The sequence below is a fragment of the Meleagris gallopavo genome, chromosome 8 (assembly GCF_905368555.1).
Source record: "Meleagris gallopavo chromosome 8, MGAL_WU_HG_1.1, whole genome shotgun sequence".
NCBI lineage: Eukaryota > Metazoa > Chordata > Aves > Galliformes > Phasianidae > Meleagris > Meleagris gallopavo.
This window is the reverse complement of record NC_139411.1, coordinates 14,606,413-14,626,908: the sequence shown is the minus strand read 5'-3', so window position 1 is coordinate 14,626,908 and position 20,496 is coordinate 14,606,413. Positions and strand designations below refer to the sequence as shown.

General features: G+C 35.5%; 1 protein-coding gene across 4 annotated transcripts in view; it reads left to right on the top strand.

Moving 5' to 3' along the window:
* Nucleotides 1–20,496, top strand: part of ADK (adenosine kinase) — a 269,976-nt gene that overhangs the window by 126,784 nt on the left and 122,696 nt on the right. The gene's annotated exons all lie outside the window — the stretch shown is intronic.

The following is a 20,496-nucleotide window of genomic DNA, read 5'->3' as shown; positions in this document are numbered from 1 at the left end:
CAACAACCATGCCTATTGCATGGATTTAGGATGATTTCTTATAAACATGAAAGAAAATGTCTGCTCCAATTTCATCATAGCACGATTTCTTTAAATTTAAATGTAAAAACATTTAAGAATCATTTAGTTGTGTGCTTTCTTGAATTAGTGGGAAAAATTATAACAACTAAATATATTTTCAGAGCTTTTGTAGTCGTGCATCAAATTTACATTTCACATTTACTTGTAAATTGTTGTGAAGGATGCACAAATGATGTAGAAAAACACTATTAGCATAATTATTCACTGCAAACAGTTTGAGCTTATTTGTGTGAACAATCTTAATTGCTATTTATTCCATAGCAATTACTATGGCACCTTTATAACTCAGTATTTCAGAAACAATGATTGTGATAAACCTCTTGAATTTGGATGGTGGTGTAAACTGGTTTAAATGATGAAATCTTATTTCTGAAATAAAGAGATTTTAAGTATAGGACATTAGTAAATTCACAATATTTATTTGCCATTCTAGAATGAATCAAGCCAGATTACTGCATTTGTTTAAATTACATCTTGCTTAAACAGAAGCAGTGGATTTGTTTTGATTTTGCTCTCAAGTTGATATGATTGACCAAAATTAACAAACGTAAAACATGTATGACAGATTAAAACCTCATAATGTGCATGTAATATATGGATTCTGTATGACAGCTGCTTCCATTCCGCTACCTGAGCTATGTGGGAACAGCTGGTAAGAAGTGTAAAAAATTGATTATCCAAGAGGAACAAGTTCATTGAAAATAGAGTTATTTCTTTTAGCTAGTGTTAATGTCTCCTACAGCCTGTTAGTTTGCACTGCTGTAGGCTCTACATGGTTGTTATTGATTCTTGTGTACGGCCAAGACTGCCCCTTTATAAACTGTCAAAAAATACTTATAACCTTCTCAGTATACAAAGAAAATACATCCTGCTGCTGTTGCCATATGTGCTGCAGTTCATGGAAAAAAAAAAACAAAACATTAATGCTTTGCTCATTTTTTATTTCTGTTTTTTAAGTGTTCTATGTCTATTTTTCAATAATTATTCCTCATCCTGTTCCAAATGCTATGCTTAGGAGTTAATGCTATTGGGTAAAAAATACTGGAAATCTAAAAGTTTCGTTAAATGTAGCAAAATGAATGTTACCTGAAGAAACATTAGCATGCTGCACAAAGCTTTTATTTACTATTTTTCATTACTGTGTTTATATATAATTACTACTCAAATTATCGGTATATGATTATAAATAAATAAATAAATAAACTTAGTGGAAATGCTTTAGGACACTGAGAAAAATTACATAAAGTGAAAATAAGTTCTTCTTTTTTTTTTTCCCCTTAAGATATAACTTTGATCTTATTTTAGTTCCAAAGCCAGTCTACTGTGTTCTATCCATTTGGTCCCTTTAATTTTGATTCAGTAATGCTTTCTACTGATTTCTATATGTATTAAAAGTGCTTTGTTTTTTTTGGGGGGTGATACCCTGTCTTATGACCAAGAGATTTAGAATTATTGTATTATCTGGAAAATAAAATCCAGAATGTACATGTATTAGTGGATAAATAACACCCAAGTGCTAATATATTAAGTATTTGCTAAATTGACTTCATATTAAGAAAACATCTGCTTGCAAGAGGATATCTGCTGGGTGAAGAACCTGGTTCACACCAGTAGCAATTGCACTCAAGGCTGGGTTCATTTAAGAGATTTCTAGGACAGTGTTATCACTTCAGATTACAGATTGCACATGTGCCTTAACGTAAAATAAAGGAGAGCATGTACAGCTGAACACTTTTTTTTTCCTCTAACTTCTTTACTCACAGGTTTGTAGTGGTCGATGGGATTAAACAAATCCACATCACAAACAATTAGCACTCCTGCTGCTCTTTCGGTCATTAATTTGCTCACTGTTGTGTCTGTCTGCACTTGAGTCTTGTTACCTCTTCTGGCTCTGCACTGTGCCTACGTCGCTTTTTATTTCCGTCTTTCTATCCCAGCGTCACCTATTTCCCGGATTGCATTACCGTATGTGTTAGTGACAGATAATTTTTCTGGAAATCCTTGTTCTGAGATTATCAAACAAGCTATTTTCTTGGCAGAGTAGGCCAGTTGTTGCTTTAGGACAAGTCTGAGATATCCTGTGGTCATCTGTATGTGCTTGCTAGGATAGATAATATGCTTTTCAATGCAGCTTTCAGCAGAATGGCCCTCAGATGAAACTTAGCTCTGAAATGTAATCAATTCACAGAGGGGGTAGGTACAAAGGAAAAGATAGTGAACCCATGACAGAACCCTTAAAGACAACTTCTGTTACCATGAATGAACACAATACCTTTATTTTAGCCATCTGGTAATCGGATCCGGCAGACAAATTGGAGAAAGACAGCAAAGAATAGAACCCTGTAAATCACAGATAGAAGCAAAATGCAGAAGGACTGCCCTAGCTTATGCAAAAACAGTAAACTTTAAAAGTGTTTTTTAATCCCTTAAAATTACTTGGTGTTGTGTCTCTTAAGGTAGATTACATGTACTGTCAAACTCTATGCGATTTCTTTCCCTTTTCCAGATATTATTCATATACTTGCAGTAATTTCTGCCATTGACATTGTATCTTCTGGTCTGTCAAATTCATTTTGTTGTGGATCAACTAGCTGTACTGCTGGTGCCTGATTAGAATTTGCTGCTAGGGATTTTATGTAGTTCCTACTGGGCCTAGAAAATCTTTTCCTAGAGATTTCCCCTATTTCAGAATAAATTGAAGGTTATGATAGCACTAAGCATTGTTGTTCTGATTCTGAAATTGTGAATGGGACACAACCTGGCATAAAAATAATCTCAAGTTGTGTTTTGTGTATGATTTTTATATAAATAAATAAATTGCTTGGTAAAGGTTACCTAAGATAGCAGAAAAACTAAGGAGAATTTTAGTTGTTGTCTTTTGACTCCAGTTAGCACCTCCATATTAGTAAGAAATTTGGCACTTGTCATTTTATAACAGGAAGAAAATGGAAAAGAAAAAAATGCTTTCCTCTATAAAAAATGCTGCGCTTAATCTTGTGAAACGTTCTCAGCAACAAATGATACTGCCTTATACAGACAGCTGAATTTTCACTTTCCGTCTGTATTTGAGCCCTATTGCTGTAAATGCGGTGCTTCTGGATGTATTTTGCTCTTGTTTCAGTTAGTCATCTTACTTCTCCCAGTTATTTAGCTTTACTCAAGCCTGCATTTGTTTAATACGTTCATGTGAAGTCATTAGATGCATGAAACACTCCCACAGACTGCTGTAGTAGCTTCCCCAAATCAATCAGATCTTTACAGGGAACCAACCAGATTGTCTGCTGGTGAAAGATATGGTTTTGTAATACAAAGTAAATTAGTAGGTTTTTGGTTATAGACTGTCTTTGAATTTGTGGCTATAGTTTATATACTAAAAAGTTGGTGTTTGTGTATATTTTTATATGTGATGTGTCTCAAAGGTTTTTTGGTAGTATCTATATACACTTTGATATGGCATTGCTGATGTTCACGCTCCTCTACGTTCATGAAAGGGACTTGGGACTGTTCCTGCACTTCATTGTTTGCATTATGTTCACTTTTGTTTGCTTTTTGCTTTTACAATGCCTGAGAACCTGTTTCTGCACTAGCTGTTGTAGGTAGAGACTAAAGGAGCAATTAAACTTTTTTGTAGTCCTAAGACTTATTTCTATGCAGCTGAATTTTGGGCTGCTCTCTTTCCGTATCATCCTACAGTATTTTACTCAGAGAAGGCAATGCTTTCATTCAGTCATCTTCATGTGGACTGTTGTTATTTCACAATCTGTAGAAGTTTAAACTATTGTTTTTTACTACTTTTGTGCAGCAAATAATAGAAATTTCTCAATAGTGATGTCTTTCAATTGCACGGCACTGAGTATAAAATGTTGTAATACCAGTTAGATTTGTTTGCCTGCAGTTAAATTACATCCACCACCTTCAGCATCTCTTTTGTATTTTCAGAGTCAATGGCAAGTGTAGTTTAACTTGATGTTAATGATAGTTCTGATCAAGAGCATGTATTCTGGTCTTAGGCTATGTTTCACATAGGGAATATTAGGTATTGCAACATGTGATAATGAACTCAACATAGCACTGCTGGAGTATAAGTTTTTAAATCTCCAAGCACTCTGGTATGTTTCAGCAAATATTGTGGTATTTTTATATTTATTTTCTTTTAATACTTAAGTGCTTATCTAAGCAGAGAGATGCTGTGGTGGTGTAGTGGGCTTGATGGCAGAATTATCTGGTTTCAACACGAGTCTGTCAAAACATAAGTTCAAAGTCAGCAATGTGTAGCAAAGCTTAAATAACATTTTACTGTATTTTACATGGGTTTTGGCTATTCTACTTGAGAAAAAATACTGATTATTATAACAATGTAAGTATAAATGAAATTTCTTTTGTGCTGTCTCCTCCTTTCAGAGGCATGTGCAATGAAGGCATTTTTATTGTAATTTACTGCTATGATGAGTATGATAATTTACAACGGATTGTGATAGTTTTTTTTTTTTTTTTCTTTGAAATGCACTGGGTCTGTGTGTGCATCATGGGAAATGGGGGAGACAGACACTGGCAGGAATCAAAATATCCCCTGAAAAGTCATTTGTTTGAATAACTCCACAATAGCTTTTTTTTTTTTTTTTTTTTTTTTACACCATTGATAACTTTTGCTGTAGTGCTCTAGCATCAGAATGTATGTCATTTGACATGCAAAACTATTTCTCACAATAATGAATTGGTTTTATGGCCAGGAAAATACACAGTTCTGAATGTCTTACTTTGCCATAAAGATGAAGCTGCATCTAGCAAGTTAGTTGGGTCATCATTTACTGGCCTCTCAGATATCATTGCCTTTCTGAAAACCGCCATCTTGAGGAATTGCGTTTGCTGGGAATTACAGATGTGTGACAAATTTAGAAAGAAATTGATCAGATTCTCTATCTAAGCAGGAAGCAAATCTGCCAATTTTCTTTCTTCTAAACTTATACAGGGAAGAAAATAATTTTGCATAAATACAGAAATTCCCAGGTTTTAGTTACTGATCTAAATGGAAGAAAAAAAAACCCACAAACCTTTGTTTCCCTACTGATGATAGTTTGTCATTCTGTGATGTATTTAGAGTTGGATGTGCCTTACACTACCATTTCAAGTGTGACTGCTCATGCATAGATAGTTTTCTCAGTGTTTTCTCAAGTAACTTGGGAAACTGAATTCAAAAACTGATTTTTATTTTTTGCATACTTTGCTCTTCAGAATGTCATTACTTTAAGATGGACACAGGTACTTCATGGAGAATAGTGCATCATGAGATTATAAGACAGATTGTACTTCCTTTCTGTGTAATAGAAAATTAGCGAGAATCTGTTTAACATAGTAAAAATATTTATTTCTGAATGTTCACCTCTGTTACTAATTACATTTATTTAAATGAAGAATAAATGTTTCATCTCCTGTCATTCTCCTCCTACCCCAGTAGCCTTTAAATTGCAGATAAACTTCTTCAGCACAGTAATTAGTGACGCTCAGTCATTGCTCCTTTTATCATGTGATTTTATTTTATTTTTTTTAGAAGAATGCATTATTAGAGCACTTACACAGCCAGCCCCGCTGCAACAGCCAGGCGGCAATAGCAGTGCCATTTTTCACAAAGAAAATGTTGAACAGGAGCCAAACGTTTGGTGGCAGAGTCTGTTGCTAGGAAATCAAGTTCCTGAGGCGATTAATGACAAAGCAAGCAGTAACAAGAAGGCAGAATTACAGATTTAAAAGAGAGGGAGAAAAAAAGTGGTTGGTGTTATAATTACCCAAAGAAATTCGTACTCATTAAATTGGCTGTTTTTATGATTGACTTTAATTGGAGGTTAGTTCAGATATTTAGCTCCTTTCCCACCCCTTTAAACACACACATGCACATAATCTGTAGAACTGCAGACTTGTTTTTCTAAGCACTGAGAGGAGCTTGCCCTGTAATTTGATCCCCACTGACAGATGCATTTTCTATGCTGCCATTTTGAATTAACCTATTGTGCAACAATTTTCCTTAGCTCTGTTGAATAAAACATCAAGTCTTATTACCTCAGATGGATTTGATAGAGTAAAAGAATGTACTTCTAGCTGAAGTAGACTATTTGCAATGAGTTCAGTGATTTGAACTCTGCCAACAAGCCCCAATAATTTGTGATGTATACTTAAAGAACGAAGGAGAGAAGAGCCACGTGGGGGGTCTTTTTGGGCTGTGTGAAGTTGAAACGCAAAGCTCACAGTAATATTGTTGTTTGAGCTGAGGTTATTCCCTGAGATCAAGCCATTTTAGATAAAGCATGTTAACTAAGATTTCTCCTATTAATCAGATCTAGAGCTTCTCTTGCTCTTGGTGGTTATCCAAGCTGTCAGGCTACTGGAGGAGTAGAAAAATAAAAATCAATTCTTCTCTCCCCGAGCCCTAATGGTTGGATTCTCCCTGTGAGGCTTCTTTTGTGAAATTTTCCCCCCTAAATTAAAGTGGAATAAATAATATTTTAAGATAATTTTTCGTTCCAAGTAATGTGTATATTTTATGGTGAGGTAAGAACAGGCTTTCACCTTCCTCAGTTTTCTCCCCAATTAGAAATATTTACCCAGTTGGTTCAACAAAATTTTGGCACGGAAATGGGGAGGAGTCTGAGCCTGACATTTAAATCCTGTCATGTTTCATCGATCACTTTCGAGACAATATTCCGTACTTGCAGCAAGTGGTAAACAAGGAAATATCCTTTTGCAGCACCTGTAAGTGAACATACAGAAGCTGAACTGTAAAAGCTAAGTAATACCTCTGCTCTACAAATTCCTAATCAAACAGCGAAACAAAAGAGCCGCGCATATTCCATCCAACAATACACACATTACTAATCAGATGCCAATGCAAGCTGTCTGCTTTGTTAAATACCCAGGTTCCCTGAGGCAAGAAGACAGCTGCTATAACTACTATGAAATTTGGTAGCTCAATCTATTTTTGCTACCCTTGGGCTATCAAGCTACTGTTAATTCAGACCACCCGAATTGGTACACTTTAGGGATTTTTTTCAAAGTGTTTGTAATTAAAATGATAAAACATCATTATTACGCTGAAGATGTTGTGTGTGCTTTGCATTTGACAGATACCTACAGAGATAAACCCAGCATGTAATTTTCATTGACATAATGCTTGTGATTGCATTAGCCTTTTAAAAGTATATTGCTTTTTAGGGAAAAATGAAGGGGGAGGGCATGCTTTTACTCCATTAGCAGAATTTGTAAATCTGCTGAAACACTGAATCAGGCTCTTGGCGGTGTCTGGCGCGGTGGTGCAATGGTGTGGGCAGCGGTGCCAGCTCTGTTGCTGTGGTTAGGGATCTGCCAGCTCCCTGGTGACTGCGTGTAGGAGCACCCAGCCCCCTGTATATGTAGTCTGGGCAGGCTTAACACACTATTTAAATGTAAATGTAAAAGGGAAGCCTTCAGACTCAAAGGGGTGAGGTGAGCCAATTTGACAGGAGATCTTTACTGGAGGTCCTCTTGGATGTCTGTCTTCATTAGATGCCATCTTTACAAGAGCACAATAATTTTTGTTTGTTACTATGTCAGCTTTGTTAGAGCAAAATCTCAAAACTAAAGCACCATCAAATCTAGGAGTTGGAAGCCCAGAATGAAGCAGTATTGGTTCTGTCTTGAATTACTCTTGTTTTCATTATTTCTGTGGTAAGTTTGAAGAAAAATGGTCGATTTAAGATGGTTCTACAGACTAAACTGTAAGCAACCATTGCTTATTTTGATCGATCCAAAATTTATAGTAAGTTGGTCATTATCACTCTGTATTCCTGTATCGGGCTGCTGAATCATGGCCTGAACCTCTGATTAATCACCTGAGGTGAGCAATGAGTCAGCCACCTGAGCACAGGTGAAGGCAATGCACCTGTGCTGCAGGAAGGGGTGGAGCCTGGCTCCACCTCTCCTAGACCCATTTAAGAGCTGACTGCCAGTGGGAAGGATCTCTCTGGAGATCTGCTCCACTGGAGTCCATCTTGTGAGCTCAGGATAGAGTGAGTGACTTCCTTTCCTTATTCCAATATAAAAATTACATTAGCTCCTGGATATACCATACCATCTGTATATCCACTGATTATACATATACCATCTGTATATCCATTGATTATACAATACCACTGATTGAAATCTAGGATTCCACCTACCTTCCAAAGGAGCTGGTTAATTTAGTGAATGGATGCATCATAGGCTGCGTAACCCCAGAGCATGTGTTCTTTGTGTCTCTGTCATGTGCTGCCACATGAAAAACAACACCTGTATATAAACTAGCAGTTGTGTTCTTTTACATGAAGAAAATGTTTTTGTGTGTGAAAACTGTGTGTGTATATGTTCAACTTGGGAGCTGAGCTGAACTATTCAAGGTAGCCTACTACTTGATCTGAGCTTGAAATTGCAGTTTCATTTAGCATTTGAATGTGTAATAGCAATAGTGCCATTGTTTAAACACAAATCCTTTATTTTCTGCAGAAAGTTATTACTGATTTTTTTGATAAAAGAAAACAAAAATACATCCTAGAATGTGGGGAAATACAGACAATATATTTCCAGTTGATTTTATCTGTAATGTGCAATATTTTCAGTACTCCGCAATCATTTACATTGAAGTTTTAAGCCATGTTTTAAGCATTTCAAAGCTTCACTTTGAAATGAGTGCTCTGAAATGATCACATTTGTGCTTGTTATTTCTGAGGCAGCAGCTTTTGCATTCAAATTTTAGAAACTTTAAAATATGTATATGTAGTATTAGATCATTCATATATTGTTTCTTTTTCGCTAACAAACTAAGTCATACAGAATGGCTTCCTTCTGCATTGTGGATCAAAGGTGTTTTAAAATAGCAGGGGTCACAAGCAGAATAGAAACCTGAAGTCCCCTTTTTGATTCTACAAATAACAATTAGCTTAAGAAGTGACATTGTTTTTACAGCACAGCTTATCCATATGCTAAATATTTGCATCAAGTAAATTTTAAGGTACCATGTTGTGCATGTCAGCTGTGTACTAGGGAAAGAAAAGCATTTCCCAAAAATATTTGCATATGGGTTTTCAGTGATTACATGTTAAGTGCTTTCTATAACCTTGTAGTAGCTTCTTTTGCTCTTGAAGAGGCAGGAGGGCTGAGTCCAGCCAGTCTTATTTGTTTTCAGGTTCATTTGAAAAAGGAATTGACTGATTCCAGCATTTGAAAGAAGCTCCAAGTCCTAAGATAAATCCTGGAATGGCCTTTGTGCAAAGGAAGAAAAAGACCTGCCCGATTTCTCAGGGAGGATCTGCTTTTGTTGAGATATTTGTGGTATTTGAGTTGTTGGGGTTTCTTTGTTTGTTTGTTTGACTGTTTATTTTAAAAGAATGGAACCATACAGGGCTGATCAGATTTTGTGGAGTGGCTCTAATCCTTTTAGTTGTTGGTGTAATGCCCAATCAGCAATGCACTGCGTCACCTTTGGATCAGGCTGAGTTAGTACAAGGATAGAAGATCCTTTTTTCCTCTTTTTTTCCTTTTCTTACTTGAAATAAACTTAAGGAGATACTAAATTCCATAAATGAGTAATAAGTGGTGTTTCAAAACAACTTTCTAAAACGGTTTACAAATAGAGGTAGATACTGTTGTTATCTAAGACATACCCAGACCATTACGGTAGCAGACAGGCCTAATAATCCTTGCAAATGTTTGACTTAACCAAAAGCTTAGGGCATTCAGATTTTGTCCACGAAAGAAGGATTTTGCTGATGCAGATGCTGTGGAAAAGCAGGAATTATACACTTATCTCTGGCATAAGCACCTTGATGTAGTGATGTTTTATAACAGCTGCTGTGCCAGGGGAAATGCTCATACTTTCCCAAATCAGTTGTGCTAGCACCACAGTGTTTGTTGTATAGGCTATGTTGGTTAAGGACAAAATTCTTTTCATTGCTTTTGAATAATGCAATGATTCTGGCTTAATCATTTAATAAATACTAGTCCATAAAGATAAATATACCTTTATCCTTGTGGTCCATAGATACTGCTAAGTCCTTTGTAAATCACTAGTTTTTCTTTAGACCTTGAAGTCCTGTAAATATTCCTCGTTATCTGTTCTTACACCAAAGTTACTGAAGCTGTACAGTTCTACTTGTTTTCCTAATCAGTTTTTCTTGCCAATTATGGTATTGCCGGATGCAATATAACAATACTTCCCTGCAAATTTGAAAATGGTGGAGAACAGCAGTTAACAGTATTTAGCATGAAATATGCCTCAGCATATGCCTCTGAACATGTCTTTTTAGGACCATATGGAATATAATTGGTGCTGAATAACAGTGAGGTGTTTTGCAAAAAGTAGAGGCTAAGCATTATAAAGAGTCATAAAATCATAAAGAGACAAATAGAGGAAATATGAGGAAGAAGGAATGTACTGATTTTTTTTTTCTCTTGCTCTTTCTATATGCTTGTACACTTCTTCACATGCTTCTACATGAAGTGAAATGTCACAGTATTTTTTGGTAGATTTTGACTTACAGTAGGGTTAAAATTAAGAAATTCAGCAAAACATTAGTATGTAGATAATGGTCGTGGAATATGATGTGAGTAATTGGAGGGATGCAGAAGTAATATTGTCATCCACTGAGCACACCCAGAATAATAACATTCATAGTCTTGCTTACTGTCATTGACAGTCTTTGTATATCTAGCTCTTAACGCACTTGATTACAGAATGTTAAGGTAAGACTAAATTTCATCCTTAAATATCAATTCCCTTGTCCTTTGAGGACTGGAGCCAGAAGTTAGAGGTTTTATTCATTTACTTAGTAAGATATTTTATTTCTGAGAGACAATTTAGACTTAATAGTATTGATTTTATTCATCAATTGAATTTTTACTGTAGCTGAGTATAGGGGAAAAAAAAAAAGTATGATTATATGAAGGGTTCATTTTGCTTTGAAGGAAAAAAGGGAAATTTTCAATGACTGCATATAAAGGAGAGCAAGCATTCATTCCTCAGACCCAGTGCGGTCTCTAAGTGCTTCTTTATACTGCTGAGAATGGGCTGAAGAGAGTTTCTGCTGAGGGCTGTAGATTCTTATCTGCTTAATTGAGCCATCATTTGCTGACGTGATGAGGGAAATCATGTGACCTGCCTTTAATGCACTGCTCGGTAACAGCAGGAGTGAAAAATATAGTTCATGGAAGACTAACAGAAAATGCTTAAGTTTTTAGAGTGGCCTTCTGTACAGAGCACTGTGAGGTTTGTACTGCAGCAGAATCTCCTGCTTGAATGTTCAGATGGTAAATATGTTAAATAGAAACATCAGTTTCTAATTATTTTAAAAGTACTGAGCTCTTTCTATTACAAAGACACCAAGCCTTCAGAATGAATTTAATAACTTCTTATTTTTATCAATATGATCATAAAACTGTCAGTAGAATTGAAATTGGTGCAAAAGCATCCATATAATAATCAGACCAACTGCAGAGTTGTTACCAAGTGCTGTGGAGTGGTGAAACAAACAACAGAAAACATTCAGTATTATAACTTAGATAAGTATCAGAAAAGGGCATTTAAGGGAGAAAAAAAAAAAAGGCAATCTGTAATTGGAGGCAGATTCTCAAATGTATATTATATTCTCTAGTTTTACTATATTAAATTAGAGTCATACTCCTTAACCTGATTTCCTGTTTTGAAGAATTTAGGATTACAGGCACACTGTTGTCTTTGGAGATGTCTGTTTACCAGAGTGTTAGGCTGAACTGATCTCATTTCTAAGACGAGTTATTTTCAATTTTGTTTTTGAAGTAAGTGATGACTAGCTCCTATGCTGATGAAATGTTATCCTAATTTGGAAGATAATGGTACACTTCAGAATGTTATGTAGAAACAATGCAACTAAGGAACATGAGACTGGTATAACTCTGGAGGCTGGTTTGTCAATTAATAGTCTGATCACCTCTGCTAATTTTTGAATTACTTACAATCTTTCAGCACTGGCCCAACAGAAAAGAGCATGAGAAGAGTACTTGATTGTTCCTGTAACTGCAGGTGCTGTAGGAAATGTTCTAGAACGCTGGTGTCTAACCTTTTAGCTTGCCTGGGCCACATTGTGTGAAGAGGAATCAACTTGAGCTGCATACAGAATACATCATATAGTTATTGTATATATGTAACAAAACTTTTTCAATATTTATAATCAAAACATTTAAAAAAAAATTAGAGGGCAACAATAACATAAATATAGGATGTTTGACCCTGTGTCTTGTAGAAGTCATGCATCATTGTGTGCTTCAGTGGGTGAGGTTGCAATTTTTTGTGAGTTCTCAAGGTGCACATCAGAGATGTTTTGATTTAGTTTTACTCTTCTTCACTTTATCCTTTAAAACAGTTGTTTACAAATGTATGCGCTTCCAAAAAGCAATAACATGAATAAGGTGAGACTATGGATTGACACATTTTTTCCTCTGTTAAGATAGATCTTATAAAAATCTGGTGAAGAGGCATGATCGACTTTTTTCTTTGAGTTGTACGTCTGATAATAACTTTATACTTTCAGTTTGGAAATTAGCAGGCAATATATTTGTCAACTGAAAATGGAGTCACAAATATACAAAAAAAAAAAAAAAAAGAATTTCTCAGCAGCCTTGAAACCTAATATCAAATTCCCTTATAAAAATGGAAAGTGAGGCTGCATATTTTTAATTGTTCATATCAAAATGCATAAAATTATTTGCCATAACTTGAGCTTGCCGTAATTTAAGTTTCATTTTGAACACTATCATGGCTTAAACATTGCACAGATGAGTTGATTTTTCACCTTAAAGATGTGTAGTTAGCTTATTTAAATGGCTGCTCAAATCCACCAGAAATTCTAAATCTGTCAGCCATTTTTCATTTTCAAGTTCTGGAACAGATTTGCTTTTTAATTCCATAAATGACTTGATGTCATTTCACAAATCATAAGATCTGTATAGTGTTTTGCCCTAATTTAGCCACTTTACTTCAGAAAAGTAATCAACATCTATATTTTGAAGGAACTCCTGGAGTTGGCAATGATTCAATCCCTTGGACTTTGAAATTCATGGCTTTGGTGACAGTTTGTAGAAAACACCATAATCAAATACGTATCACAAAACTAATTAGAAACATATTGCAAATTATGTTAGATTTTTGTAATCTTTTTGAGATGTTGGAAATTACAAAATTTGTCAGCACTGCATGAGTAGTCTGGATGTTTCTTCTGCAGTTAACTTATCTTACTATATTATTTTACGAAATAGCACAAGACCAAGTTTAGTAATTAAATAAGAAAACTTGCGTATCTGCTTAATAACAAAGAACCTTGTCTTCACAGGCACACATACGTGTAGGTAAGTTGAAATATTATCAGTAATGACTGATTTACTCGTCAAGTGCCACAAGTGCATGTGATGTGTAATACGTGCAGGTTTTAGTTTGAGTGTGTGTGGTGGGCCTGAGAGGTGAAGTTAGCACTGCACTACACCACAGTCTTCTGTTGTCGCCTATGCATTCCACACTTGAGCTAGGTGCAATTGGCTCATGAAAAATACCACTAAAAATCATGTTAAAATAATGTTAAACTTTTATGATCTTGTGGGGCCTCATTACTAGCTGCTCAGGGCCACATGTGGCCTGCAGGTTGGACGTGCCTGTTCTAGACTAAAAAATAGTTGGCAGCTGGAAGAGTGAGTACTGTATCTGCTTCTATTGCTTTAATTTTACCTAACCATCCTCTTGTGGCTGCTTTTGGGATGAGATACTCAACTTTGAGAATTTTGGAAATGATAATTAGTTGTTGCGGCTTTTAAGTTAAAAAGATTCATACCTTGTGCCTCTTATCCTTGATTTTGACCTAGTGAGAGAGGAAAGGTGAGAACAGGGTTACGTATGACAAAATGTTGGGGATGAAAAAGAAAAGTGTAAATTTTGCAATATACGTTAGGAAAAAATGCTTTGGGGGCATGTTGTTACATTGTCTATAGCTATTCTACATAAAAAGAACACACATACTTTGATTACATATTTCCAGAAAAATTGTAATAATGGAAGTACAAATACAGTAAAGTACTGCTCAAACACTTATGAACCATGGCAGAACATTCACTGTGTTTTTCAGTGCTACTGCTTTTCTATTTGAAAACAGTTTTGTTAATAAATATCTTAAGTATGTTTCATTAACTAAAAAGACTCTACAGTTAATATCTGCCCTGACAGAAAAACTTTTAATTCTGACTGTACAGTGTATTATGTAAGAGGAAAATTCACGAGTGCACATGTAGAACGCAATACCTAGTGTGCCACCCCAGACATAGAATTCTATTTCTCTAATCTGAAGGCCATGAATGGTTATAATAACTAAAAAGTTACAATTGAATCGCAGTCAATATTTATTTAATCTGGAGTTAAAGTTGTCCTTGTCTCTTCTTGTTTCCGCACTTGGGAGAATAATTCATACCGTTTGACAGAGTATGGGATATTTTGGTCCTAAGTGATGTATTTGGAAGGAAGGACAATGTCACACTTCCTCCCATTCTCCTCTTTTCAACCAGTTTAGATTAGAGACTAGGAAACCTTGGATTTTGCTCTTGCATACTCCTCATAACATAGATACCTTCGTACATATGCAACTGATGTATTAGTTGGGCTTCAATATGTCATTTACTCCTTTTCCTAGCAGTACTTGAACTGTATTGCTATAACCAGTAACAGTTTATTCTAAAAATCTAAATTCAGCCACAATCTTGTTTTCTATTCTTCTTAGTACCATATATGTTTTAACACAAAGTAGACACATTTTATTGTAAACTAATACTACTTTACATTGAATCAGTTTTAGAAAACTGTGTTGTCCTATTGTTACAAATCAGCTTAATTTTTAGTTGTTACAATTTTAATGGTAGGTTTTAGTTTTATGAGAAAATACACAGCTCTTTTTCCTACTCACAGGTAGGAAAACTACCTACTGCTTCCTCTGGTAGCTGAAAGACTCCTAAGTGAGAAAAAAACAAGTTCTTAATAGCATTGAATAAATGTGCCCTTTAGTTAGCATGCACATTCTTGTTTTTGCCAGTTGAAATTGTCCAATGGAAATACATTTCTGGTTTTAGTACAACAAGAAAAGAGACTGAGATATTAAGAACCTTGATTGGTTGATATAACTGCTGGAAAAAAAAAGTCAGTGCTGCAGACTGACTCATCTATACTAGAAGGGCAACAGTAGCCCACAGCTAAATAAAAACAAAAATCAGTTACACTATAGGTACGCTTTATGTTTATGCATGCCTTAATTATTTTAATTATGTAAGATAGAATACTTAATGTGACATCATAAAACTAAAAATTGAGCTATGAGTTAAGCAAAATCTTCAGTACAATTGACTACAGATTTGGGGCTAAATCTACAATCTGTTTATAGTCCCTTCAAATTGAAGTGCTCTGACTAAATAGGGAAGTTTTCATGAAATACATAAAGCATGTTAGCTATAAATTCTACAAGAGCAGTGTTTGCTTTGGAGTTCTGTTTGCCTTCACTGATAAGTTTGCCTAGCAATACTCAGAAATAATGATTGCCCTGAAATAGATAATGGTTCAAAAATAAGCCTTGTGCAAATTAGAAGTTAATATTTGCCTGGTATGACAAATGAAGAAGAAGTTTTAGAGCGGGCATAAAAGCAGTTCTCAAATTAAACTCTTGATAAAAAAGAATGAAAAGCTTTTAGAAATCCTCTGAAACACTTTGTGTTCATCTTCCATGTCAGTAGTTGTTGTTGCCAGAAGAGCCACAATGTTTGAGAACATATTATTATGAACTCCCCAGTTCTACCCAGATGTTAAGGATTATTATTAATGACTCACTTTGCCTTGTAATTGCCATAGAGTGTGTTCATTATAAAAACCTCTGATGAGAAGATTGTTTTCCGAAAAAATATGCTGTTTTTTACTTCATAATTTGTTTACTTTCTAAAAGGTCTTTGCTTCTAATGTCTAGTATCAACTATTTGGTTTTCTTTTTCTTTGTCTGAAATGTGTTATAAAAGGACACACAATGAATTTATCTGTATTTATTTTGTTTGGTATAGCTTTGTTTGGCATAAAGTTTCAAATAATTGAACACCACAGACCCCAAATACTCTCTGCTTTTTGGCAGGAAGAAAACAGATTGTGTTCTTCTGTCAACTTTAACTAGCCATATTAATGTAGTAGCTACCATTTTAGCTGTAAGATCTTGTTTCTATGCATGAAATCGGAAGACTTTGGCTGCAGAGGATGTTGGTTTGGTCTACAGATATCCTTTTTAAAAAATATTCTTAGACCTTAGCCACCTTCCTGACAATGCTCTCCATACTTTTTTATTTTACAGTTTCATTTGCTTGTGCCATGCATAGGATTTCTGCCGCTTACTCTGTTCATGTAAATAAAAAAAAGATCTCATCACTGTCAGAACCCCTCCTGGCTGCAGGGCTCTGTGGCTTGCTGTCACTTGGTTGTTAGGCCTTTAAAACCTGAGTCAAGGACTTCATAGATCATCTAAAAAGTGGTGGTAGTATAATTTGCAACTGTTGTTGTACATAGGAGGTGTGACTTTTTTTCTCAGTATGGAAGGAAATTAAATGAGAGAGGGGGCAAAGAGCATTTTATAAAGGAGCTTAGTGCACTGTTGTTAATACTACTTGTGTTTTTATTCAACATACTTACGATACTTTGTCAGGATGTGGGATACCCCATTTGGTTTACAGTGTGGTTTTCCTGAAAGGATAGCATTGGTTAAGCACAATAAAGCAAACAAATCATTTTCTCCAGACGTGTGTGGTTGAAGTTCAGTGACTGTTGGCTGAAAGACTCCCAGACTAGCAGTGGTTCATTTGCCTTGCGCTAATGTCAGTGCTTATGGCTGGTGGTTCAAATGTAGCAGTAAATCTAAATGTAATTTTTCTCCAATTTTGCTCGTATTTTTGTTACATACCTCACAGGTTGTTTTAAGAGACTGCGCTGGTAAGACCACCCTATAAGTTAAGATCTTAATATTTGATGCATAATGTTGCCTATACTGTAAACTTAATAAATAGAATTTTGTTAAAATTCTATTCCATTCATGAGGGCTATTTGAATTTTGAATATGTGTTACACTAAGTTCTTCTAATAAAAATTGATAGTTCTGACTTCATGAAGCTAATCCTAAAGAAAGCAGCAGAAAAGATAATTTTGTTTCAGAAAACAAGTTTTCAGATGCTAGCAAGTCAAATGCAAAATTAAGCACACTTTCTTGTTGCTTTTCTGTCAGAGTAAGTTGAGATTTAATTGAATTCTTCCAAGAACTGGTGTACATAAGAAATACAAAGAAAATCACTTACCTTGCTATGAAATGCACAACATTTATTATCATCATCGCGGCTGATATTGCAAGCATTTAGATGTGCTTATGTCTGGTTTGAAAGCAATTGGTTAAGCTTACTTTCTGGGATGGCCTTGCTGCTCCAGCTGTGACATAGCAGGAATGTTGACAGTTGTTTCTGACTGAATGGGAGTTGAACTCCTTTTAGCAATGATTTGTTTAGGAGTACTTGGTACTCTGATTGATCTTGGTAGTTTAATGTACTCTCCAAAGTTATACTGAGACTGTTTAATGCAACCATTCAGGCATGGGTTGGATAAAGATATTGTCATTGATTTTCATTTCTAATCTAAGACCAAGAATTAACTTGATCTCCTCTACTTGCTTTAAATCAATGATGTTGATTAAACAAACGCCTTTTTACCTCTGCCTGTTGTGTCACTCTCATTAGAATATTTAAACATACAAAAATGGATTTAGACACCACTTGTTTTCTCAAAAAATATTTTTCTCAGCAAGAGAAAAGAGAAATACATGGGAGGAATAAAGCAGTGTTGGACAAAGTAGGAACAACTTTTACAGTTATTTTGAAAGCGAGTAGGAGATCCTGCCTATAATATTGGGAAATGAGGGAAAAAAAATACTCTCTCAACTTTTAGTCATCTCTAGCTCAAGATCTTCCTTGGATCAAGAGAGTTTTAAGATTTCTTGAGATTTGGTTGGTTTTTTTTTTTTCTTTGCAAGTAAATGTGAACAATCGTTTGTCGAACTTCTGAAAATACCAAGCATTTGTGACATCTTGGTGTAATGAGTTACATACTTAAGTAATGTATTTATTCATTAGTTTTTTTTAACTTGCTGCCTGAAAGTTGATGCCCCAACAGATCCCCCATTAGAAGAGGCACAGTGTTCTCTGCTTTCTTGTGTTAGAAGCTAGGATTTTGCTCTAGAAATGGTGTGTGTAGATGAGGTGTTCAACATGGAATAAGCAGTGATGAGAATTTAGAATGCCAGGCAGCTTCCACTGTCAATGTCAGTAGGCAGGTAGGTTGTGAGTAAACACGTCTATCCTTGAAAGTGGAATATGTTAATGTGCATATGTCTTCAGGTTTGACTGCAGAAACTAGGAAGTAGTGAGGAAGAATGCAAGTAGAACTGAGAGTTCATAGCATGGTAGTTTTGCTACTGTTACATGAGCACTCTGCATGCCCTGAAGGTGCTGCGGGATGTGCTTCACAGTGAAAACATGGATAAGCCTCTAGTCCTTTCTTGAGATTCCTGGGGAGTTCATTCTGTGTTATTTATCTTCTATTGTAGGCAAACTTAAATATAGCATGTGTGTATAGATCTCTGGTCTCTGTTAGTAAATTTATCCTTCTTTGTTTTTTACATGTATATTAAACATTGTAGTTCTTTGTTTTGCCAGTAAAACTTGATTTTCACACCTTTGTAGCATCCTGACTCTAAATGGCACAGTCCCAGCCTTCGTGCTTGCTTTTCACTGTCCATCTGCAGTGAGGGTGACCTGTCTGGCTCCCAAGAACTGATTGCTATGTTTCAGATGAGGATTTATGATTGTAATTTATTCACAATTATTTCCTAAACTGGATATTTGCTTTTTCTTTGCTTTTTTTTTTTAATAACTGCTGAGCTATGAGTTTTTGTCAAGTACGTAAACCATGAGAGAGTGTGTCATTTTCTCCCATTTTGAGCCCAATACTAAAACAGAAAAGCTTTCTTTACACATTTGAATGGGAATGGAAGACCTAGGGTAGAATTATATAAATTTCTAGTTATAGAATATTAGCGATTATAGGGGGGAAAAAAACTAGATTTGAGAAGGCTAAAGACAAAAGGAATAAAACAATTGATAGCGTGACAGAATAGGACTGGTAATGTAATATTTGTATATATATATATGTGTGTGTGTATGTGTGTGTGTGTATAAAATCCATCCATGAAAATAGCTAATGGTGAACAGTAACACTAAACCTCAATTTTTGTTTTCCTTAGAATCTTTATTCTCAGTACAAAGATCCTTTTCATGAATACCAAGTATATGTTTGCGGGGGAAAATTTGAAGAATTTTTATTCTTAAATATACCAAACAAATTGAGTATTGCCGTTCTCTTCTTTTAAAGCAAATATTTTCTGGAAGACTAGTCTCTCACAAAAGTGAATACTGACGTGGTATCCGTGTGGGACAGAAAAGGATTGTTTGAGCTCACTCAAGTGAAGTTTTCCACCTCTTTTGTAACCAATGCAGACACCAGTAGATGAATGAGCGTTACAGCTGGTGCCTGTCGTGATCACGTTCTGCGTATGGATCCTGTCTTACTCTAGACTTGATATATTACAATAACTGAAGTAATAAACTTCCCAGTGAAAGATTCAAGTAGATAAAGCTTCTTGAAATGCCTCCCCTTATTAAATTGAGAATTTGGAGTTTAAGGGAGTTCAGGGAGAGCAATTATGTCTGTGGCAGTTTTTTGTTTGGTTGTTTTTTAATGAAAAAGACTGTAGTGTTTGCTATGTTTCTAGTGAGTGTGGGTGGAAGAAGGCAACATTGCATTAGATACATGCAAGTATAGCAACGTTCTGACAGGAGCAATGCTAATTTATAAAAATTTCTCTCATGTTGATAATTGATAAGGCTCAAGTCTCCCACTGAAGTTTCTGCACGATGGATCCATTTTACAAAGGAGCATAATTCTTTCTTAATGATGCTTTTGATTCTGATAAAAATGTTAATGGATTTCTGATGTATGCCTTGCACATCTTTCGTTCATGCTTTTTCATACAGAAGATCCAAATAGTTATTCATTCGAGTGCACCATGTGATAGGTCTGATCTCGGTATTCTCATATGTTGTCTTCAGCCTACAGCAACATCCATTTCTGTGCTGGGGAAAGAAGGGGGAAACTAACACAGGTCTCTGAATGTAAGAAGGTGTTGCTGGAGTTGAGATGCAGTGCAAAGCTATTTGTAACTTTGTAGAGAATTCAGTGGAAACCTGACACAGTGTACTATGGGAGCCCTGCTTGTCTGTAAC